General features: G+C 46.7%; 1 protein-coding gene across 1 annotated transcript in view; it reads left to right on the top strand.

Moving 5' to 3' along the window:
* Positions 1–24739, top strand: part of LOC311101996 (protocadherin Fat 3-like) — a gene marked incomplete at both ends in the record, with an annotated part of 150652 nt that overhangs the window by 13286 nt on the left and 112627 nt on the right. The window lies entirely within an intron of this gene.

Consider the following 24739-nt stretch of genomic DNA (forward strand, 5'->3'; position numbering starts at 1 on the left):
GGTGTATTTTGTTATGTTGGGTTTGGGTGTATTTCTATGTTTGCTTTCTGTTGGCTTCATTTCTAGGTTTGGTCTATGACTCCCAATCGGAGGTAACGAGTGTCAGCTGTCGGCTCGTTATCTCTGATTGGGAGCCATATTTAATCTGAATGTTTTCCTGTGGGAATTGTGGGTTTTTGTTCCGTTTCGGTCAGTGTACCGTGGACTTCATTGAGTCGTCTTTTGTTTTGTAGTTCTATAACGTTTAATTAATAAAGTCATGTTTCTTGGACACGCTGCGCCTTGGTCATACTTAGACGACATAGACGACCGTGACAGAAAAACCCACCATAAGAGGACCAAGCAGCGTGTCAAGCGGCAACAGGACCCAGCTCCAAAGGATTCATGGACATGGGAGGAGATACTGGCTGGAAAGGGTCCTTGGGCACAACCGGGAGAATATCGCCGCCCTCGTGAAGAGCTGGAGGCAGCTAAAGCCGAGAGGAGGCAATATGAGGAGGCAGCACGGAGGCAAGGCTGGAAGCCCGTGAGCACTAGCCAAGAATTTCTTGGGGGGGGCCTTAAAGGGAGTGTGGCGAAGTCAGGTAGGAGACCTGCGCCTACTCCCTGTACTTACCGTGGAGAGCGAGAGTACGGGCAGACACCGTGTTACGCAGTAGAGCGCATGGTGTCTCCTGTACGCGTGCATAGCCCGGTTCGGTACATTCCAGCTCCACGTATCGGCCGGGCTAGATTGAGCGTTGAGCCGGATGTCATGAAGCCGGCCCAACGCATCAGGCCACCAGTGCGTCTCCTCGGGCCGGCGTACATGGCACCAGCCTTACGCATGGTGTCCCCGGTTCGCCTACATAGCCCGGTGCGGGTTATTCCTCCTTCCCGTACTGGTCGGGCGACGGGGAGCATACAACCAGGTAAGGTTGGGCAGGCTCAGTGCTCAAGGGAGCCAGTAAGCCTGCACGGTCCGGTATTTCCGGCGCCACCTCCCCGCTCCAGCCCAGTACCACCAGTGCCTACACCACGCACCAAGCCTCCTGTGTGTCCCCAGAGTCCTGTGCGTCCTGTTGCTGCTCCCCGCACTAGCCCTGAGATGCGTGTCCTCAGCCCGGGACCACCAGTTCCGGCACCACGCACCAGGCCTATAGTGCGTCTCGGCCGGCCAGAGTCTGCCGTCTGCCCAACGGCGCCTGAACTGCCCGTCTGCCCAACGGCGCCTGAACTGCCCGTCTGCCCAACGGCGCTTGAACTGCCCGTCTGCCCAACGGCGCCTGAACTGCCTGTCTGCCCAACGCCGTCTGAACTGTCCGTCTGCCAAGCGCTGCATGAACTGCCCGTCTGTACTGAGCCTGCAAAGCCGCCCGTCTGCCATGAGCCTTCAGAGCCGTCCGCCAGACCGGAGCCGCTAAAGCCTTCCGCCAGACAGGATCAGCCAGAGCCTTCCGCCAGACAGGATCAGCCAGAGCCTTCCGCCAGACAGGATCAGCCAGAGCCTTCCGCCAGACAGGATCAGCCAGAGCCTTCCGCCAGACAGGATCAGCCAGAGCCTTCCGCCAGACAGGATCAGCCAGAGCCTTCGGCCAGACAGGATCAGCCAGATCCGTCAGCCTGCCATGAGCAGCCAGATTCGTCAGCCAGCCATGAGCAGCCAGATCCGTCGGCCAGCCATGAGCAGCCAGATCCGTCGGCCAGCCATGAGCAGCCAGATCCGTCGGCCAGCCATGAGCAGCCAGATCCGTCAGCCAGCCATGAGCAGCCAGATCCGTCAGCCAGCCATGAGCAGCCAGATCCGTCGGCCAGCCATGAGCAGCCAGATCCGTCGGCCAGCCATGAGCAGCCAGATCCGTCGGCCAGCCATGAGCAGCCAGATCCGTCAGCCAGCCATGAGCAGCCAGATCCGTCAGCCAGCCATGAGCAGCCAGATCCTTCAGCCAGCCATGAGCCGTCCAGCCAGGATCCGCCAGAGCCGTCCAGCCAGGATCCGCCAGAGCCAGCCAGCCAGGATCCGCCATTGAGTCCGGTGCTGTCCCTTAGCCCGGTGCTGCCCCTTATCCGGGTGCTGCCCCTTAGTCCGGTACTGCCCCTTAGTCCGGTGCTGCCCCTTAGTCCGGTGCTGTCCCTTAGCCCGGTGCTGTCCCTTAGCCCGGTGCTGCCCCTTAGTCCGGTACTGCCCCTTAGTCCGGTGCTGCCCCTTAGTCCGGTGCTGCCCTTTAGTCCGGTGCCGCCCCTTAATCCTGTGGGGTTTAGTTGGGGGGTGGTCATGTGGAGGAGGCTACGGAAGCGGATAGTGACTAAGGTGGGGTGGGGACCACGACCAGGGCCAGAACCGCCACCGTGGACAGACGCCCACCCAGACCCTCCCCTAGACTGTATGCTGGTGCGACCGGAGTTCGCACCTTTAGGGGGGGGTACTGTGACACTCTGGCTCCGGGACTTTTGTATTTGAGCCAGGGTGTATTTTGTTATGTTGGGTTTGGGTGTATTTCTATGTTTGCTTTCTGTTGGCTTCATTTCTAGGTTTGGTCTATGACTCCCAATCGGAGGTAACGAGTGTCAGCTGTCGGCTCGTTATCTCTGATTGGGAGCCATATTTAATCTGAATGTTTTCCTGTGGGAATTGTGGGTTTTTGTTCCGTTTCGGTCAGTGTACCGTGGACTTCATTGAGTCGTCTTTTGTTTTGTAGTTCTATAACGTTTAATTAATAAAGTCATGTTTCTTGGACACGCTGCGCCTTGGTCATACTTAGACGACATAGACGACCGTGACAGCAAACATACATTACCAGTCAAAAGTGTGAACACACCTACTCATTCAAGGGTTTTTCTTTATTTTTACTATTTTCTACATTGTAGAATAATGGTGAAGACATCAAAACTATGAAATAACACATATGGAATCATGTAGTAACCAAAAAAGTGTTATACAAATCAAAATATATTTTATATTTGAGATTCTTCAAAGTAGCCACCCTTTGCCTTGATGACAGCTTTGCACACTCTAGTCATAGACTGTTCTCTCTTCTACCGCACGGCAAGCGGTACCGGAGCATCTAGGTCCAAAAGGCTTCTGAACAGCTTCTACCCCCAAGCCATAAGACTCCTGAACAGCTAATCATGGCTACCCGGACTATTTGCATTGTCCCCACCACACCCCCTCTTTTACGCTGCTGCTACTCTGTTTATTATCTATGCATAGTCACTTTAACTCTACCCACATGTACAGTGGAGAGAACAAGTATTTGATACACTGCCGATTTTGCAGGTTTTCCTACTTACAAAGCATGTAGAGGTCTGTAATTTTTATCATAGGTACACTTCAACTGTGAGAGACGGAATCTAAAACAAAAATCCAGAAAATCACATTGTATGATTTTTAAGTAATTAATTTGCATTTTATTGTATGACATAAGTATTTGATACATCAGAAAAGCAGAACTTAATATTTGGTACAGAAACCTTTGTTTGCAATTACAGAGATCATACGTTTCCTGTAGGTCTTGACCAGGTTTGCACACATTGCAGCAGGGATTGCATCAGACCACATGACCTTCTCCCATTCCTCCTTTGCATCATCCAGATGGTCATTGGCAAACTTCAGACGGGCCTGGACATGCACTGGCTTGAGCAGGGGGACCTTGCGTGCGCTGCAGGATTTTAATCCATGACGGCGTAGTGTGTTACTAATGGTTTTCTTTGAGACTGTGGTCCCAGCTCTCTTCAGGTCAATGACCAGGTCCTGCTGTGTAGTTCTGGGCTGATCCCTCACCTTCCTCATGATCATTGATGCCCCACGAGGTGAGATCTTGCATGGAGCCCCAGACCGAGGGTGATTGACCATCATCTTGAACTTCTTTCTTTTTCTAATAATTGCACCAACAGTTGTTGCCTTCTCACCAAGCTGCTTGCCTATTGTCCTGTAGCCCATCCCAGCCTTGTGCAGGTCTACAATGTTATCCCTGATGTCCTTACACAGCTCTCTGGTCTTGGCCATTTAGAGAGTTTGGAGTCTGTTTGATTGAGTGTATGGACGGGTGTCTTTTATACAGGTAACGAGTTCAAACAGGTGCAGTTAATACAGGTAATGAGTGGAGAACAGGAGGGCTTCTTAATGAAAAACTAACAGGTCTGTGAGAGCCGGAATTCTTACTGGTTGGTAGGTGATCAAATACTTATGTAATGCAAAAAATGCAAATAAATTACTTAAAAATCATAAAATGTGATTTTCTGGATTTTTGTTTTAGATTCCGTCTCTCACAGTTGAAGTGTACCTATGATAAAAATTACAGACCTCTACATGCTTTGTAAGTAGGAAAACCTGCAATATCGACAGTGTATCAAATACTTGTTCTCCCCACTGTACATATTACCTCAATTACCTCGACTAACCAGAGCCCACGCACATTGATTCTGTACCGGTACCCCTGTATATAGCCTGTATATATTACATTTTTACTGCTGCTCTTTAATGATTTTTTATTTTGTACTTATCAATTTTTTTGTTAACACTTATTTTTCTTAAAACTGCATTGTTGGTTAAGGGCTTGTAAGTAAGCATTTCACTGTAAGGTCTACACTTGTTGTATTCGGCGCATGTGGCAAATAAAATGTGATTTGATTTGATTTTTAAAGTCTATTATGTCCAACAATGAAAATTTGACAAAAAACAACAACAAATATTTATATTTATTTTTTGCTCAGAAAACTTGGGGGGCCAAATAAAACCACTCGCGGGCCAAATTTGGACACATTCATTCAACTTACACACACACACATATTCATGCATCTTCCACCCATGCACAGGTAGGCAGAGTTATCAAACACAGTTGTAAATAGTAAGCACACAGGACAAACACAAACATAGCCTACATCGACTTGAAAACATACTGTACGTCTGGCGCAGATACAAGCTCACACTCTAGACACAGTGTTCTCCGATACAGTACAGGCCTGCAGGTATGAACACTGAACAGTGTGCTGTTGTGTATCTGATTTCAGTGAAAGTGAGATGTATTTGTTCTGCTGGGTTATCTATAGGCCTTTATTTGGCACTGAGACAGATCACATCACCCCTTCTGTTGCCTTCTGGCACCTTCTATATGTTTGTGTGTGCGTGAGTGTGTGTGTCTGCTTATGAATCTGCATACGTGTTAATACGTGTATGTAAGCCTGCATATCAGTTACCTGTGTGTGTTTACCTTGTTGTGTGTATGTGCCTTGGTTAAAGTGTGTGTTTGTGTGTTTAAATGTGTGTGTCTGGGTCTCAGGTCGTCACATGGAAAGCCCATCTAACTCATGTTACACCAGGCCATGACTGCAGTTTCCTCAGACCCTGAGGTCTCCATTATATAGGCTGGGTGGATTTGGCACCGTTTGGCACCTTTTCCTGTGACCCCCACATAGGCCTGCTATATGACACCGTAGACACACACACACACAAACACACACACTGCTCCACACGTCCCCTGTGGTTCCTTTGCTTTTAACATTTGGAGAGACCTGATTAGCGTTAGCGACACGTCTAGGCTAGTGACAGGAATTATGACTGAGTTTTTAGGGTTAGCCCGTTAGCACTCTGGCTAATGCTATCACGCTATCACCAATGTATCACCACTGACAGTTCCATTATAGCAGATGAAGATGTACGTTCTAATTTTACACGCAGTAGCGACTCCTGCATTTCTAAAATAAGAGAAACGTGAATGTGTGATTATGTGGATGTTTTTAGCACTGTGTTTATGCATGTGATTGGGAGCATTGGTTTTAATTAGGCTATGGGGAGAAAATTATGTTGTTTGAGTGTCAGGAGGCTTCCGCTACACACATTTGTATGTGTTCCTTCTAGAGATCATCAGTGTGTGTGTGTGTGTGTGTGTGTGTCTGTGTTTGTATCTTTGTGTAAAAGAGAGCCCTGTTCTTGTGCGTCTTTTGCCCTGCCTACTTCCCACCCCTCCACCTCCACAGCACAAGGCATGCTCTGAGAGGGTCACATGATGCATCACCACAGGTGTTAGAGGTCAGCTAGAAAAAGCCAACAAGGAGATAGCTCTGACCTTAGCTGCCAGTGTACAGAGGCTCAGCCAATTAGCTTCTAGCAAGCCCTGAGGACCAGATATGGAGGTCTCTCCCATAATGATATGCTTTAGTTTGGCTTCATATTTCAGAGTGGGGCTGCAGGTAGAATAGTGGTTAAGAGCGTTGTGCCAGTAACCGAAAGGTCGCTGGTTCTAATCCCCGAGCCGACTAGGTGAAAAATCTGTCGATGTGCCCTTGAGCAAGGCACTTAACCCTAATTGCTCCTGTAAGTCGCTCTGGATAAGAGCGTCTGCTAAATGACCAAATATTTATATTTATTTTACTGTGGGCACACTGGGCAGGAGGTCATTCAGTGGGAAGTAGCTAATCTTCTTTGAAAATGTTATTTATGGAGTAGAGATACAAATAAAGCTGAAAATTAAAAAGTTGAAATGTTAGTGTTTTGTTGAACTCAATGAGTGGGTTATTTTATGTAGGCCTATGCGAGGCTACATGTTATGTCATACATCTACAGTGCCTTGAAAGTATTCATCCCCTTTGGCGTTTTTCCTATTTTGTTGCATTACAACCTATAATTTAAATTGATTTTTATTTGGATTTCATGTAATGGACATACACAAAATAGTCCAAATTGGTGAAGTGAATTGAAAAAAAAAACTTGTTTCAAACAATTCTAAAAAATTATTAATGGAAAGGTGGTGCGTGTATATGTATTCACCCCCTTTGCTATGAAGCCCCTAAATAAGATCTGGTGCAACTAATTTCCTTCAGAAGTCACATAATTAGTTAAAGTCCACCTGTGTGCAATCTAAGTGTCACATGAGCTTTCACATGATCTCATATATATATACACCTGTTCTGAAAGGCGCAGACCTGCAACACCACTAAGCAAGGGGCACCACCAAGCAAGCGACACCATGAAGACCAAGGAGCTCTCTAAACAGGTCAGGGACAAAGTTGAAAAAGCCATTGCTTAAAGAAGAAAATAAGCAAACACGTTTGGTGTTCGCCAAAAGCCATGTGGGAGACTCCCCAAACATATGTTAGAAGGTACTCCGGTCAGATGAGACTAAAATTGAGCTTATTGGCCATCAAGGAAAACGCTATGTCTGGCGCAAACCCAACACCTCTCATCACCCTGAGTACACCATCCCCACAGTGAAGCATGGTGGTGGCAGCATCATGCTGTTGGGATGTTTTTTATCGGCAGGGACTGGGAAACTGGTCAGAATTGAAGGAATGATGGACGGCGCTAAATACAGGGAAAGTCTTGAGGGAAACCTGTTTCAGTCTTCCAGAGATTTGAGACTGGGATGGAGGTTCACCTTCCAGTAGGACAATGACCCTAAGCATACTGCTTAAGCAACACTCGAGTGGTTTAAGGGGAAACATTTAAATGTCTTGGAATGGCCTAGTCAAAGCCCAGACCTCAATCCAATTGAGAATCTGTGGTATGACTTAAAGATTGCTGTACACCAGCGGAACCCATCCAACTTGAAGGAGCTGGAGCAGTTTTGCCTTGAAGAATGGGCAAAAGTCCCAGTGGCTAGATGTGCCAAGCTTATAGAGACATACCCCAAGAGACTTGCAGCTGTAATTGCTTCAAAAGGTGGCTTTACTAAGTATTGACATGGGGGGGTGAATAGTTATGCACGCTCAAGTTTTCTGTTTTTTTTGTCTTATTTCTTGTTTGTTTCACAAGAAAAAATATTTTGCATCTTCAAAGTGGTAGGCATGTTGTGTAAATCAAATAATACAAACCCCCCAAAAATCCATTTTAATTCCAGGTTGTAAGGCAACAAAATAAGAAAAATGCCAAGGGGGGTGAATACTTTCGCAAGCCACTGTATGTAATAACCAACCTGATCTCATAGTTTCACTGCGGAATTTGCCGTATTATGGATTAATGTCTATTTTTTACACATTAATTCCGCATGGTGACAGGGTTAATTCTGCTTGGTTACAGGGTTAAATTAGTTAGTTTGTATGATTCCCTAGTTAGTTTGTATGACTCCCTAGTTAGTTTGTGAGACTCCCTCTGGAAGAGTCATCGACTGTGAGCCGTGACGGTTTGAGAGGGCATGAGGAACAGAGGTCGTAGTTCAGGGGTCAGGAGTGGTGGAGCTCAGATATCTGCTAAGACAAGGTAGAAGAGTGTCAAGGGGGATGTCACACTGACAGACACCAGCCAAGGGGACAGGAGGGACAGGGGGTTGGGGGGGTAGGGCTAGTAGCCTATATGCTGATGTGTCTGGTACACACAAACAGACACACACACACACACGCACACACAAACACACACACACAGATACACACATACACACAAACACACATACACAGTGACTGTCATCTGTCTCTCACCTCCTAGCTGAACGGTGCTCAATACTGTATATCCAGAAACTAAATTATGTGTTAACACTTCTATCTGTGGCAACTATTTCAACACTTTTCTATGTGTTCATGCCATCCATCATTAACACTATACTCTCCTCTTTCACACTTCCTAAAACATGCGCACACACACACACACACACACACACACACACACACACACACACACACACACACACACACACACACACACACACACACACACACACACACACACACACATACACACACACACACGCACACGGTGATGGCAAAGCCCAAAGCACAGAGCTTCTTGCTGCCTCTGACACCTCGTTAGTGCGTTAATTGCTTTATTCTAATGTGAAGCCATTCTTCATGTCACAAGATGAGTGGGGGAGAGAGAGACAGAGAGAGGGAAAGAGAGAGAGACAGAGAGAGAGAGCGGGAAAGAGAGAGAGAGACAGAGAGAGAGAGCGGGAAAGAGAGAGAGAATACAAAAGAAAGAGTGCCAGAAGCCCTTATCTCTCTATTTCTACAGCTGGAGGCACACTCAATCTGCTGACATGGTGTGTGTGCGTGTGTGTTTGTGTGTGTGTGTGTGTGTGTGTGTGTGTGAAAGAGAGAGAGAGAGGTTATTTAAGTAATGTTCCTCTCTTCAGACAGTCTGTGTTTGTGTTTCTAGCTGGATGCAAACAACTAAAACATAATCATGAAACAAAACAAAACCAGAAGTCTACATCGAATGACAATCAGAAAACCAAAACAACAAGAGATAACTTATATTTGATAAGAACTTCTAGAAGAACAGAAATATTCATTGGAAACACAACGGACTGGAGGAGAAGCAAATCAACGGAAAATCATGATGAACTACTAATGGTGTGATTGTGGTAACATACAGGAACTCAAGTCCTTTCCTTCTCTCGATGTGGAATACCTCACTATAAAATGCCGACCGCATTACCTCCCGAGAGAATTGTTTTCAGTCATCGTCACGTCGTGTATATTCTTCCTCAAGGAAGGGGAGACCTAGTCAGTTGCACATCTGAATGCATTCAACTGAAATGTGTCTTCCGCATTTAACCCAACCCCTCTGAATCTGAGAGGTTTGGGGATCTGCCTTAATCGACGTCAATGTCATTGGCGCCCGGGGAGCAGTTGTTGTTGGGGGTTAACTGCCTTGCTCAAGGGCAGAACAGCAGATTTTCTGGGGATTCGAACCAGCGACCTTTCGCTCTTAACCACTAGGCTACCTGCCGAACTACACTGACTTTGTGCAAACTGGAAACCGCATATCCTGAGGCCACATTTATTGTAGCTGGGGACTTTAACAAAGCAAATTTGAGAGAAACGCTATTGAAGTTTTATCGACACATTGCCTGCGCTACTCGCTCATTGAAAACTCTTGACCATTGCTACTCACCCTTCCAGGATGGCTACAAGGTCCACCTCCGCCCTCCCCTCGGCAAATCAGATCACGCCTCTATTCTGATTCTCCCATCCTATAGGCAAAAACTTAAACAGGAAGTTCCCGTGGTAAGGTCTGTTCAAAGTTGGTCTGACCAGTCGGATTCTATTCTTCAAGATTGTTTTGATCACACAGACTGGGATATCTTCCGGGTTGCCTCTGAGAATAACATTGACGTATACACTGACTCGGTGACTGAGTTCATCAGGAAGTGCATTGGGGATGTTGTTCCCACTGTGACGATTAGAATGTATCCACGCCAAATAACGTGGATAGATGACAGCATTTGTGCAAAACTGAAAAAGCGAACCACCGCATTTAACCACGGCAAGGTGAGTGGGAACATGAACGAGTACAAACTGTCCAGCTATGCCCTCCATAAGGCAACCAAACAGGCAAAACAGTACAGTACAGAGACAAAGTCCCGTTTAGCTCAGTTGGTAGAGCATGGCGTTTGCAACGCCAGAGTTGTGGGTTCGATTCCCACGAGGGGCCAGTATGAAAATGTATGCACTCACTAACTGTAAGTCGCTCTGGATAAGAGCGTCTGCTAAATGACAAAAATGTAAAGTGGAGTTGCAGTTCAACGGCTCAGACACAAGCTGAATAAGGCAGGGACTCCATACATGTCGTGGACACTGATGCCTTACTCCCGGACAAGCTAAACACTTTCTTCACCGGCACGAGGAGTGTGAGCTCTCATTTTACGTGGCCGACGTGAGTAAGACATTTAAACGTATTAACTTCATTTCGGCCCAAACGGCATCCCTAGCCGCGTCCTCAGAGCATGTGCAGACCAGCTGGCTGGAGTGTTTATGAACATATTCATTCTCTCCCTATCCCAGTCTGTTGTCCCCACTTGCTTCAAGATGTCCACCATTGTTCCTGTACAAAAGAAAGTGAAGGTACTGTAACTGAACTTGTCATCATGAAGTGCTTTGAGAGGCTAGTTAAGGATCATATCACCTCCACCTTACCCCACTACAATTTGTATACCGCCTCAACAGATCCACGGATGACACAATCGTCGTCGGGCTGTATCACCGCCTGATACGGCAACTGCACCGTCCACAACCAAAGGGCTGTGCAGAGGGTGTTGCAGTAAGCCCAATGCATCACCGGGGGCACACTGCCTGCTCTCCAAGACATATACAGCACCTGGTGTCACAGGAAGGCCAAGAAGATCATGAAGGACCTCAGCCACCCGAGCTACGGCCCATTCACCCCGCTAACATCTAGAAGGCAGAGACAGTACAGGTGCATCAAAGCTGAGACTGAGAGACTGAAAAACATCTCCAGGCCATTAGACTGTTAAACAGTCATCACTAGCCGGCCTCCGCCCCGTACCCTGCTCTGAACTTCAGCCACTGTTACTAGCTGGCTACCACCCGGTACTCAACCCTGCACCTTAGAGAATGTTGCCCTACAGTGGGGAAAATAAGTATTTAGTCAGCCACCAATTGTGCAAGTTCTCCCACTTAAAAAGATGAGAGAGGCCTGTAATTTTCATCATAGGTACACGTCAACTATGACAGACAAATTGAGAAAAAAAATCCAGAAAATCACATTGTAGGATTTTTTATAAATGTATTTGCAAATTATGGTGGAAAATAAGTATTTGGTCACCTACAAACAAGCAAGATTTCTGGCTCTCACAGACCTGTAACTTCTTCTTTAAGAGGCTCCTCTGTCCTCCACTCATTACCTGTATTAATGGCACCTGTTTGAACTTGTTATCAGTATAAAATACACCTGTCCACAACCTCAAACAGTCACACTCCAAACTCCACTATGGCCAAGACCAAAGAGCTGTCAAAGGACACTAGAAACAAAATTGTAGACCTGCACCAGGCTGTGAAGACTGAATCTGCAATAGGTAAGCAGCTTGGTTTGAAGAAATCAACTGTGGGATCAATTATTAGGAAATGGAAGACATACAAGACCACTGATAATCTCCCTCGATCTGGGGCTCCACGCAAGATCTCACCCCGTGGGGTCAAAATGATCACAAGAACGGTGAGCAAAAATCCCAGAACCACACGGGGGGACCTAGTGAATGACCTGCAGAGAGCTGGGACACAAGTAACAAAGCCTACCATCAGTAACACACTACGCCGCCAGGGACTCAAATCCTGCAGTGCCAGACGTGTCCCCCTGCTTAAGCCAGTACATGTCCAGGCCCATCTGAAGTTTGCTAGAGTGCATTTGGATGATCCAGAAGAGGATTGGGAGAATGTCATATGGTCAGATGAAACCAAAATAGAACTTTTTGGTAAAAACTCAACTCGTCGTGTTTGGAGGACAAAGAATGCTGAGTTGCATCCAAAGAACACCATACCTACTGTGAAGCATGGGGGTGGAAACATCATGCTTTGGGGCTGTTTTTCTGCAAAGGGACCAGGACGACTGATCCGTGTAAAGGAAAGAATGAATGGGGCCATGTATCGTGAGATTTTGAGTGAAAACCTCCTTCCATCAGCAAGGGCATTGAAGATGAAACGTGGCTGGGTCTTTCAGCATGACAATGATCCCAAACACACCGCCCGGGCAACGAAGGAGTGGCTTCGTAAGAAGCATTTCAAGGTCCTGGAGTGGCTTAGCCAGTCTCCAGATCTCAACCCCATAGAAAATCTTTGGAGGGAGTTGAAAGTCTGTGTTGCCCAGCGACAGCCCCAAAACATCACTGCTCTAGAGGAGATCTGCATGGAGGAATGGGCCAAAAAAACAGCAACAGTGTGTGAAAACCTTGTGAAGACTTACAGAAAACATTTGACCTGTGCCATTGCCAACAAAGGGTATATAACAAAGTATTGAGAAACTTTTGTTATTGACCAAATACCTATTTTCCACCATAATTTGCAAATAAATTCATTAAAAATCCTACAATGTGATTTTCTGGATTTTTTTTTTTCTCATTTTGTCTGTCATACAGTGGGGAGAACAAGTATTTGATACACTGCCGATTTTGCAGGTTTTCCTACTTACAAAGCATGTAGAGGTCTGTAATTTTTATCATAGGTACACTTCAACTGTGAGAGACGGAATCTAAAACAAAAATCCAGAAAATCACATTGTACGATTTTTAAGTGATTAATTTGCATTTTATTGCATGACATAAGCATTTGATCACCTACCAACCAGTAAGAATTCCGGCTCTCACAGACTTGTTAGTTTTTCTTTAAGAAGCCCTCCTGTTCTCCACTCATTAACTGTATTAACTGCACCTGTTTGAACTTGTTACCTGTATAAACTTGTTACCTGTATAAAAGACACCTGTCCACACACTCAATAAAAAAGACTCCAACCTCTCCACAATGGCCAAGACCAGAGAGCTGTGTAAGGACATCAGGGATAAAATTGTAGACCTGCACAAGGCTGGGATGGGCTACAGGACAATAGGCAAGCAGCTTGGTGAGAAGGCAACAACTGTTGGCGCAATTATTAGAAAATGGAAGAAGTTCAAGATGACGGTCAATCACCCTCGGTCTGGGGTTCCATGCAAGATCTCACCTCGTGGGGCATCAATGATCATGAGGAAGGTGAGGGATCAGCCCAGAACTACACGGCAGGACCTGGTCAATGACCTGAAGAGAGCTGGGACCACAGTCTCAAAGAAAACCATTAGTAACACACTACGCCGTCATGGATTAAAATCCTGCAGCGCACGCAAGGTCCCCCTGCTCAAGCCAGCGCATGTCCAGGCCCATCTGAAGTTTGCCAATGACCATCTGGATGATCCAGAGAAGGAATGGGAGAAGGTCATGTGGTCTGATGAGACAAAATTAGAGCTTTTTGGTCTAAACTCCACTCGCCGTGTTTGGAGGAAGAAGAAGGATGAGTACAACCCCAAGAACACCATCCCAACCGTGAAGCATGGAGGTGGAAACATCATTCTTTGGGGATGCTTTTCTGCAAAGGGGACAGGACGACTGCACCGTATTGAGGGGAGGATGGATGGGGCCATGTATCGCAAGATCTTGGCCAACAACCTCCTTCCCTCAGTAAGAGCATTGAAGATGGGTCGTGGCTGGGTCTTCCAGCATGACAACGACCCGAAACACACAGCCAGGGCAACTAAGGAGTGGCTCCGTAAGAAGCATCTCAAGGTCCTGGAGTGGCCTAGCCAGTCTCCAGACCTGAACCCAATAGAAAATCTTTGGAGGGAGCTGAAAGTCCGTATTGCCCAGCGACAGCCCCGAAACCTGAACGATCTGGAGAAGGTCTGTATGGAGAGTGGGCCAAAATCCCTGCTGCAGTGTGTGCAAACCTGGTCAAAACCTACAGGAAACGTATGATATCTGTAATTGCAAACAAAGGTTTCTGTACCATATATTAAGTTCTGCTTTTCTGATGTATCAAATACTTATGTCATGCAATAAAATGCAAATTAATTACTTAAAAATCATACAATGTGATTTTCTGGATTTTTGTTTTAGATTCCGTCTCTCACAGTTGAAGTGTACATATGATAAAAATTACAGACCTCTACATGCTTTGTAAGTAGGAAAACCTGCATAATCGGCAGTGTATCAAATACTTGTTCTCCCCACTGTAGTTGACGTGTACCTATGATGAAAATTACAGGCCTCTCTCATCTTTTTAAGTGGGAGAACTTTCACAATTGGTGGCTGACTAAATACTTTTTTCCCCCACTGTAATTATACACTTAGAAACTTAGTGCAGCATATAGACTAGAAAATGCAACAATTAAATAATAAAGTAGCCTAAATGTGCCTTCGCTGCTTGCTACTGCCAATAGCTATCCTTAATTGAGCTTAGTAAATGGAGTGGCAGGGAGCCTCGTGGTGAGAGCGTTGGGCCAGTAACCCAAAGGTCACTGGTTTGAATACTGAAGTCGACAAGTTGAAAAATTGCTGTACCCTTAAGTGCTGTACAATGTTGACCCTATTCCCTGTGGGTCTCTCAGGGGGTGTTGGGATATGCAATAAATACATTTCCATTACACATTTGTGTGCAACAGGACAAATATAAGCATCCCCCCAAATTATTATGATTGAACAAAGCGACACATGCTTTAGTGTATGTTGTCAGTCATTCATTTGTAAACTTCGAAATATTCAGCTAAGATTACATTTCAGAGCTGCACAAAAGAGAGAACATTAAGTATATTCTTAAAATGGCTGCCGTCTCTTTTAGAATTCTTGTCTGAAGAGCTAGTGACCTTCAGAAGTACTCTAAGTAAATAGTTTAGACTGGAGAGTTTATCAATTGAAGCTGTGGGTCTTTGAATGGAGATTTAAACAGTTGGATTGGATTGAGTGTTTGCGTGTTGGTTTGGTTATTTGTTTAAGGGTTGTGCTCTTGTTGGCAGTGTCCTTGATAGGACCCTGTAGAGTGGCTATGAAGTGATGGAGTCAGATCGGTTTCTCATACAGAGGCAGAGACTAGACTACACAGTAAAGGACAATGACGCAGGTCTCTTCTGCTGGTGTATCCCTCTTCTAAACTGTCCTGCTCTCTCTCTCTCTCTCTCTCTCTCTCTCTCTCTCTCTCTCTCTCTCTCTCTCTCTCTCTCTCTCTCTCTCTCTCCATCCCTCACTCCCTATAGGCTGCACTCTTCCCTGTTCCATCTCACTTTCCTCAGGTTAAATACTTTCTGCCCTCAGCTTTCTGCTGTGAAACTTTTTCTGTTGCCAAGGTCTCCAGGGCTGTGCAGTTCTGTCCTCTCTCAGTCTGCTCGGACAGAGTCCAGCTTTAGTTATGTCTGCTCAACTCCTCTGTCAGGCATTCAATGTCCTGACAACCTCACAGGCCTTGAGACTGTAGACATTACACACACACTAATGTTCTATGTAGCATGCGCACACACACACACACACACACACACACACACACACACACACACACACACACACACACACACACACACACACACACACACACACACACACACACACACACACACACACACACACACACACACACACACACACACACACACACACACACACAAACACAGAGGGTCCTGTTCTGTCTCAGGTAACAGTGAGTAACAGTGAATATTATAGCAGGCTCTGTTGAGCTCATTATCCTCTGGTCTTTTAGTGAATCTCCATGTGTGCTGTAGTCTCAACACACAGCAGCCCACAGAAGGTAGGGTCATTACACTGCTGGGTTAGACATACACTGGGACCCTTGTCTCTCCCTCAGTCTCCTAATCTCATTCTCTCTGTCTCTCTCTATCTCTCTCTGTTTCTCCTTTTCTCTGTCTTTCTCTCCTTCTGTCCGTCTTTCTCTCACACTTGTATTCTTACTCTCTCTAGTTGTCCCTCTCTCTCTCTCTCTCTCTCTCTCTCTCTCTCTCTCTCTCTCTCTCTCTCTCTCTCTCTCAATTCAATTTCAATTTAAGGGGCTTTATTGGCATGGGAAACATATGCTTACATTGCCAAAGCAAGTGAAATAGATGATAAACAAACGTGAATTAAACAATACAAACATTAACAGTAAACATTACACTCACAAAAGTTCAAAAAGAATAAAGACATTTCAAGTGTCATATTATGTCTATATACAGTGTCTCTCTCTCTCTCCCTCTCTCTCTCTCTCTCTCTCTCTCTCTCTCTCTCACTTTCTGTTCTTACACTCTCTAGTCGCCCTCCCCCCCCCTCTCTCTCTCTCTCTCTCTCTCTCTCTCTCTCTCTCTCTCTCTCTCTCTCTCTCTCTGTGTTTCTGTCTCTGTCTGTCTCTCTCTCTCTCTTTCTCTCTCTCTCTGTTTCTGTCTCTCTCTCTCTCTCTTTCTCTCTCTCTCTCTGTGTTTCTGTCTCTGTCTCTCTGTGTTTCTGTCTCTGTCTCTGTTTCTGTCTCTGTCTCTCTCTCTGTGTCTCTGTCTCTCTCTCTCTCTCTCTGTCCCCCCCCCCCTCTGGAAGCCTGTTCCCCATCCTCTTTTGTTTGGGTTGCTAGGATACCGCCCCCTATGGAGGAATGTACCTCTTCTGAAATTAACTTGCATCGTCCTCCCAGCGTCTGTTTAATGTTCTGCTGAACCCGCACGCATACACACACAGTTGACCACAGAATCCTGTGTGGCCCCTGTGGAGGAATGCCCCCCACCGTGGTTTGGTTAGACACCCTGTCCATTGGTTTACCTCAATCGCTCTCTTCTCTCTTTTCTGTGTCCTTCTCTCTCTTCTCTCTCCTTCTCTCTCAGAGTTAATGTTCTATTGGCTGTCTGTGAGTCAGACTTAGAGGACAGACTGTCTGCCAGGGAAGATGTGCTGGAAGAGAGTGTCCCTCCCTCCCTCCCTCCCTCCCTCCCTCCCTCCCTCCCTCCCTCCCTCCCTCTCTCTCTCTACTCCCTCTCTCTCTACTCCCTCCCTCCCTCCCTCCCTCCCTCCCTCTCTACTCCCTCCCTCACTACTCCCTCTCTCCCTCTCCACTCCCTCCCATTCTACTTTTTCCCCTCCCTCCCTCCCTCCCTCCCTCCCTCCCTCCCTCCCTCCCTCCCTCCCTCCCTCCCTCCCTCTCTCTCTCTACTCACTCCCTCTCTACTCCCTCTCTACTCCCTCTCTACTCTCTCCCTCTCTACTCCCTCTCTCCCTCTCTACTCCTTCCCTCTCTACTCCCCCTCTCTACTCTCTCCTTCCCTCTCTACTCCCTCTCTCCCTCCCTCCCTCCCTCCCTCCCTCCCTCCCTCCCTCCCTCCCTCCCTCCCTCCCTCCCTCCCTCCCTCCCTCCCTCCCTACTCCTTCCCTCTCTACACTCTCCTTCCCTCTCTACTCCCTCCCTCTCTATTCCTTCCCTCTCTACTCTCTCTCTCTACTCCCTCCCTCTCTCCTTCTCTACTCCCTCTCTCCCTCTCTACTCCCTCCCTCTCTACTCCCTCCCTCCCTCCCTCCCTCCCTCCCTCCCTCCCTCCCTCCCTCCCTCCCTCCCTCCCTCCCTCCCTCCCTACTCCTTCCCTCTCTACACTCTCCTTCCCTCTCTACTCCCTCCCTCTCTATTCCTTCCCTCTCTACTCTCTCTCTCTACTCCCTCCCTCTCTACTCCCTCTCTCCCTCTCTATTCCCTCCCTCTCTACTCCCTCCCTCTCTACTCCCTCCCTCTCTACTCCCTCCCTCTCTGTCTCAGTCCCTTGTCTTTCTCTCACACACACTGTCTCATTTCATTCTGAAGTCTCACTCTCTGTCACTCCCTGTCACTCTCACATAGCAATGGCATCCCATGTCCTCCTGCACTTGTACTCTTCCCCTCACTCTTCCCCCCTCTCTCTTTCTCTCCCTCTCTCTCTCTCTCTCTCTCTCTGTCTATCTTTGGTGGGAAAAATAACGCCACCCCCCGCATATCCTCCATATGAAATGAGCCAGTCTATTCAGTTTTATGACAGAAATATGAAGGGGGATGCCGCCGCCCCCTCTGAGAGGATTGACAGCTAAAGAGAGGAAATGGCAAGGGTTCTCCTTCCAGTACCAGAAAGGGCCAAACAAACCCACATTAGGATTAGATGCGCACACACACACACACACACACACACTCACGCTGCTTCCTATCCAGAAATGCCCACATCCTTACACAGCCCCCTCTCTCCAATCCCAGCCCATGGGAACCGTTAGCTTGTCTTAGTCAGAAAATCAGAATCCAGCTGTGCATTTCATATACAAACACAGCATCATGCATAAAATCCATTGTTACCATTGTTATATGCTAGCATATTATGCATATTTGTTTCATACTAGCATTGTTAAGCACATTGTTACGCTAGCCCTGCATTAAAAACACCTGTATGCCCCCTTGGAACGACTACAGGAATTCTGGCATTTTCCCGGTCCTTATTCTGAGGAATGCTCTCGGCCAGGAGGTTAATTTGGGCTAACAGACGAGGTGAAGACACTAAACTGTGGCCGTGCCTGGGAATAATAAGGATCATGGAACAGGTTTTTCCGAAATGATTCCTGTCTAATTCCATTAACGCCAGCCCCTCCTTTCTCCTCCTCTCCAGTCTCCACGGCGATGGGCAATTAACGTCAGGGCTTAAATGGCAGCCAAGGCCTCACCAGCTGAGCACCGATCAGCAATCAACCAGATTAGATTTACAGCCTGGCACAGAGATGAGCAAGAGAGAGAAGGAGGAGAGCCGAGGAGAAGGGGGATGAGAGAAAGAGTGAGGGAGGGAGGGATAGTTCCTAGAACATAATTATTTTGTTGTCATTATGTACTTTTCAGCTGAAATATGATGTGATTACCTTGATTATGTTAATACTTGTTAATTGCTTTGGCAACACTGTATTTAACATTGTCATGCTAATAACGAGAGTCAAATTGGAGAGACAGGGAGAGGAGATGCTGCGAGACAGGAAGACAGGGAGAGGAGATGCTGGGAAACAGGGAGACAGGGAGAGGAGATGCTGGGAAACAGGGAGACAGGGAGAGGAGATGCTGCGAGACAGGAAGACAGGGAGAGAAGATGTGGGAGACAGGGAGACAGGGAGAGGAGATGCTGGGAGAGAGGGAGAGGAGAGGCTGGGAGACGGAGAGGAGATGCTGGGAGACAGGGAGACGGAGATACAGGGAGAGGAGATGCTGGGAGACAGGTCGACAGGGAAAGAAGATTCTGGGAGACAGGGAGAGGAGATGCTGGGAGACAGGGAGAGAAGATTCTGGGAGACAGGGAGAGGAGATCCTGGGAAACAGGGAGACAGGGAGAGGAGATGCTGTGAGACAGGAAGACAGGGAGAGGAGATGCTGGGAAACAGGGAGACAGCGAGAGGAGATGCTGCGAGACAGGAAGACAGGGAGAGAAGATGTGGGAGACAGGGAGACAGGGAGAGGAGATGCTGGGAGACAGGGAGAGGAGAGGCTGGGAGACGGAGAGGAGATGCTGGGAGATAGGAAGACGGAGATACAGGGAGAGGAGATGCTGGGAGACAGGTCGACAGGGAAAGAAGATTCTGGGAGACAGGGAGAGGAGATGCTGGGAGACAGGGAGAGAAGATTCTGGGAGACAGGGAGAGGATATGCTGGGAGACAGCGTGAGAAGATTCTGGAACACCGGGAGAGGAGATGCTGGGAGACAGGGAGAGGAGATGCTTGGAGACAGGGAGAGGTGATGCTGGGAGAGGAGATTCTGGGAGACAGGGAGAGGAGATGCTGGGAGATGGCGAGAGGAGATTCTGGGAGACAGGGAGAGGAGATGCTGGGAGACAGGGAGAGGAGATTCTGGGAGACAGGGAGAGGAGATGCTGGGAGACAGGGGGAGGAGATTCTGGGAGACAGGGAGAGGAGATGCTGGGAGACAGGGGGAGGATATTCTGGGAGACAGGGAGAGGAGATGCTTGGAGACAGGTCAACAGGGAGAGGAGATGCTGGGAGAAAGTGTCAGTGAGGAAGAGATGAGGAGAGGTGTGTTAGAGGACACTTGTCTCTGTTTACTGTGAGAGAGAAGAGGGGGAGAGGGAGGGGGATATAGGCTAGGTGAAGAAAGATAGACTGGAACGAGTGAGATACACTAAAGAGAGAGGGGAGAGAGGGAAGGGTAGAGAGAGAGAGAGAGAGAGAGAGAGAGAGAGAGAGAGAGAGAGAGAGAGAGAGAGAGAGATAACACACGTTTCCCATGCCAATAAAGCCCTTAAATTGAATTGAGAGACAGAGAGAGAGAGAGAGAGAGAGAGAGACCGAGAAAGAGAGAGAGAGAGATACTCTATTCTGCTACAGGACACCATTTTCCTCAGTGTGTGTGATATATATATATATATATATATATGTTTGTGTGTGTGTGGGCACGTGGCAAGAGTGTATAATGAGAGTCTCGTAAATCGGTGGACAGACTTGTGCCTGCAGGCCAAGGGGATTACAGTTCATGAAGACGTCATCCAGAGATAGGGCTTCAGCCTTGGCTGGACTCACTGGACAGACCGCAGGAGGGTTTGTGTGTGTGTATATTTATAGTTCTAAATGTGCATATGCTAATGCAGGTTAATATGTGTGTCTGTGATTGTGAATATCTGTGTGTTTGCATCCATGTTTTATCCACCTCTTAGTAGAGCACATGCTTTATATACAGGTACATACCCGTGTGTGTTCTTACAGTGAAGTGAATAGTAGTCTTATAATGACACTGTGTTTTACGACGGCCCATGTTTTTCTTGTTCTTTATTGGGTTTGACAATAACATGTCATTTGACTAGCTCTTTAAGCCCCCTCCCTTCAGCCGGTGGTAGAAATACTGCATGAACACAGCATAAATCATCTGTATAATGGAGACAAAGTGGCTTACAGAGACCCACAGGAACACCACGAAAATCAAATCAATGGCCTGATAGCGAGGGCTATAGTGGCACTTATATGTGCGTAATGTATGCCTGTGATCAGACCATGGAAATTACACACACACACAGACGCCGACACACACACACACAGACTCAACATCATGATGATTGAATTGCCAGTTTAACACGGTCTGGCAAACACATTTTCCTTCCATCTCGGCTGCAGACAGTATGTCAGGTGTGATTTATTTAAATCAGTCGGAGTATATGTAGGTAAAGGAACTCAAATGGAATCAGGGTAGTAAAGGTTTTATATCTTTATATACCTGTGTTTCACAGCATGCTTTATTGTCTCAAAGTGAACATTGATTACCAATGTGACCACAACAGCACACAAGACTCTGTCTCTCTTAGTCCCAGATACTTAACCTCATATCCAGGCTTTCTTGTTCTCTGTCCTTGTGTGAGGAATAGTGTCAGTCTCTCTCTCTCTCTCTCTCTCTCTCCTCTCTCTCTCTCTCTCTCTCTCTCTCTCTCTCGCTCTCTCTCTCTCTTTCTCTCTCTCTCTCTCTCTCGCTTCTCTCTCTCTCTCTCTCTCTCTCTCTCTCTCTCTCTCTCTCTCACTCTCTCTCTTTCTCTCTCAATTCAATTTTATTTAAGGGCTTTATTGGCATGGGAAACATATGTTCACTTGCCAAAGCAAGTGAAATAGATAATAAACAAAAGTGAAATAAACAATACAAATGTACAGTAAACATTACACTCACAAAAGTTCCAAAGAATAAAGACATTTCAAATGTCATATTATGTCTATATACAGTGTTGTAACAATGTGCAAATAGTTAAAGTACAAAAGGGAAATAAATAAACATAAATATGGGTTGTATTTACAATGGTGTTTGTTCTTCACTGGTTGCCCTTTTCTTGTGGCAACAGGTCACAAATCCTGCTGCTGTGATGGCACAATGTGGTATTTCACCCAATAGATATGGGAGTTCGGAAATATGTCTCTCTAATATGGTCATACATTTGGCAGGAGGTTAGGAAGTGCACCTCATTTTGTGGCAGTGTGCACATAGCCTGTCTTCTCTTGAGAGCCAGGTCTGCCTACGGCGGCCTTTCTCAGTAGCAAGGCTATGCTCACTGAGTCTGTACATAGTCAAAGCTTTCCTTAATTTTGAGTCAGTCACAGTGGTCAGGTATTCTGCCACTGTGTACTCTCTGTTAGGGGCCAAATGGAATTCTAGTTTGTGCTGTTTTTTGATAATTCTTTCCAATGTGTCAAGTAATTATCTTTTTGTTTTCTCATGATTTGGTTGGGTCTAATTGTGTTGCTGTCCTGGGGCTCTGTGGGGTCTGTTTGTGTTTGTGAACAGAGCCTCAGGACCAGCTTGCTTAGGGGACTCTTCTCCAGGTTAATTTCTCTGTAGGTGATGGCTTTGTTATGAAAGGTTTGGGAATCGCTTCCTTTTAGGTTATGGCAGAATTTAACAGCTCTTTTCTGGGTTTTGATACTTAGCGTGTATCGGCCTAATTCTGTTCTGCATGCATTATTTAGTGTTTTACGTTGCACACTGAGGATATTTTTGCAGAATTCTGCATGCAGAATCTCAATTTGGTGTTTGTCCCATTTTGTGAATTCTTGGTTGGTGAGCGGCCCCCAGACCTCACAACCATAAAGGGCAATATGTTCTATAACTGATTCAAGTATTTTTTGCCAGATCCTAATTGGTATGTCGAATTTTATGTTCCTTGTGATGGCATAGAAGGCCCTTCTTGCCTTGTCTCTCAGATCGTTCACAGCTTTGTGGAAGTTACCTGTGGCGCTGATGTTTAGGCCGAGGTATGTATAGTTTTTTGTGTGCTCTAGGGCAACGGTGTCTAGATGGAATTTGTATTCTCTCTCTCTCTGTCTGCCTCTCTCTCTGTCTGCCTCTCTCTCTCTCTCTGTCTGCCTCTCTCTCTGTCTGCCTCTCTCTCTCTCTCTCTCTCTCTCTCTCTCTCTCTCTCTCTCTCTCTCTCTGTCTGCCTCTCTCTCTGTCTCTCTCTCTCTCTCTCTCTCTCTCTCTCTCTCTCTCTCTCTCTCTCTCTCTCTCTCTCTCTCTCTCTCTCTCTCCCCCAACCACTACATACTAATGACTGTAGGTTTCGGCCTTAGGCTGTGTGTTTAAAATTTCATTAAGATCACCTCATCCAGTCACCTCTGTGAAACCCAACGAGTAGCCCTCAATCTCAGACAGAGGTGAACACTGAGGTCTGACATCCATTTATATTATAGCACTTTGGGTTGACCTCTTGAGAGCAGGGTCCAAAGTCCCTCTGAGTGTTACAGATTGTTCCAGGACATAGGCTACCATGGTTTGTGGGCAGCGCTATGCCTTGTCTAGGTTTGACTTTATGAAGTAGGCTAGGCTACAGTCTGGCCTTGAAGGTCATATAGCTTTTCCTGACCCCGTTGACCTGTTCAGGACAACCTCTGTGCCCTATATGTACTGACCTCCCTGGCCAGCTGCTGCCCCCTGGCTTCTTGTAACAGGGTTGAAACCACCCACACGTGTTCAACAACTCCCATAGCTTCAGCTGTTTTTCTACATTAATTGCACAATCAGAAAGCCCCTTACCAATAAACTCACTCAGGCATCCAATTCCAAACTCTACTTCCCAACACTCGGAGGTATGAGTAGTAGCAATCCCCAACACTCAGAGGTATTAGTAGTAGCAATCCCCAACACTGCGGTATTAGTAGTAGCAATCTCCAACACTCTGAGGTATTAGTAGTAGCAATCCCCAACACTGAGGTATTAGTAGTAGCTAGTTTGGAACTCGGTAGTGAGTATTGCAGCCGAGGACAGATTATTTTTACGCGCTAAACGCTTCAGTACTCGGCAGTCCCGTTCTGTAAGTTTACATTTGACATTTTAGTCATTTAGCAGACGCTCTTATCCAGAGCCACTTACAGTTTGTGAGTGCATACATTTTTCATACTGGCCCCCCATGGGAAACGAACCCACAACCCTGGCGTTGCAAGCGCCATGCTCTACCAACTGAGCTACAGGGGACCAGGTTTGTGTGGCCTACCACTTCGCGGCTGCGCCGTTGCTGCTCCTAGACGTTTCCACTTCAGAATAACAGCACTTACAGTTGACCGGGGCAGCTCAAACGGGGCAGAAATTCAGGGTTTGCACAAGTTGCTTGAGGTGCATAAAGTACTTGAATTACTTAAATATTGGAATACCTTAAATCAGACATTTTCTCAAGTTGGTACTTGAAACGTACTTGAATTAAAATGAGAGGAGAAGAGATAATGATCAAATATGTTTATAAAAAATGATTAGAAAAATTTATTGGTCTACCGAGTTTTATTTCCTAATGTGTTTCGCGCTGTGGTTGCCAGGTGAGCTTGCTCATTCCACCCACACTGCCACTCAGCCAGGCAGTTACAGAACTGACTGATTTGGCACCGCCAAACGTCACATCGATAGCTAAACTGCTGGGCAAACGTAGATTCAAACCTGCCTTTTGTGCGTATGGAAAATGTCTAGGATCTTTTATTTCAGCTCATGAAACATTGGACCAACACTTTACATGTTGCTTTTTATATTTTTGTTCACTATAGTTTACCCACCTTTGTACCACTACATCACTGGACCCCACCAACGCACACCGTGTA

The sequence above is a fragment of the Coregonus lavaretus genome (assembly GCF_964263955.1).
Source record: "Coregonus lavaretus genome assembly, chromosome: 26".
In the NCBI taxonomy this organism is placed as follows: domain Eukaryota; kingdom Metazoa; phylum Chordata; class Actinopteri; order Salmoniformes; family Salmonidae; genus Coregonus; species Coregonus lavaretus.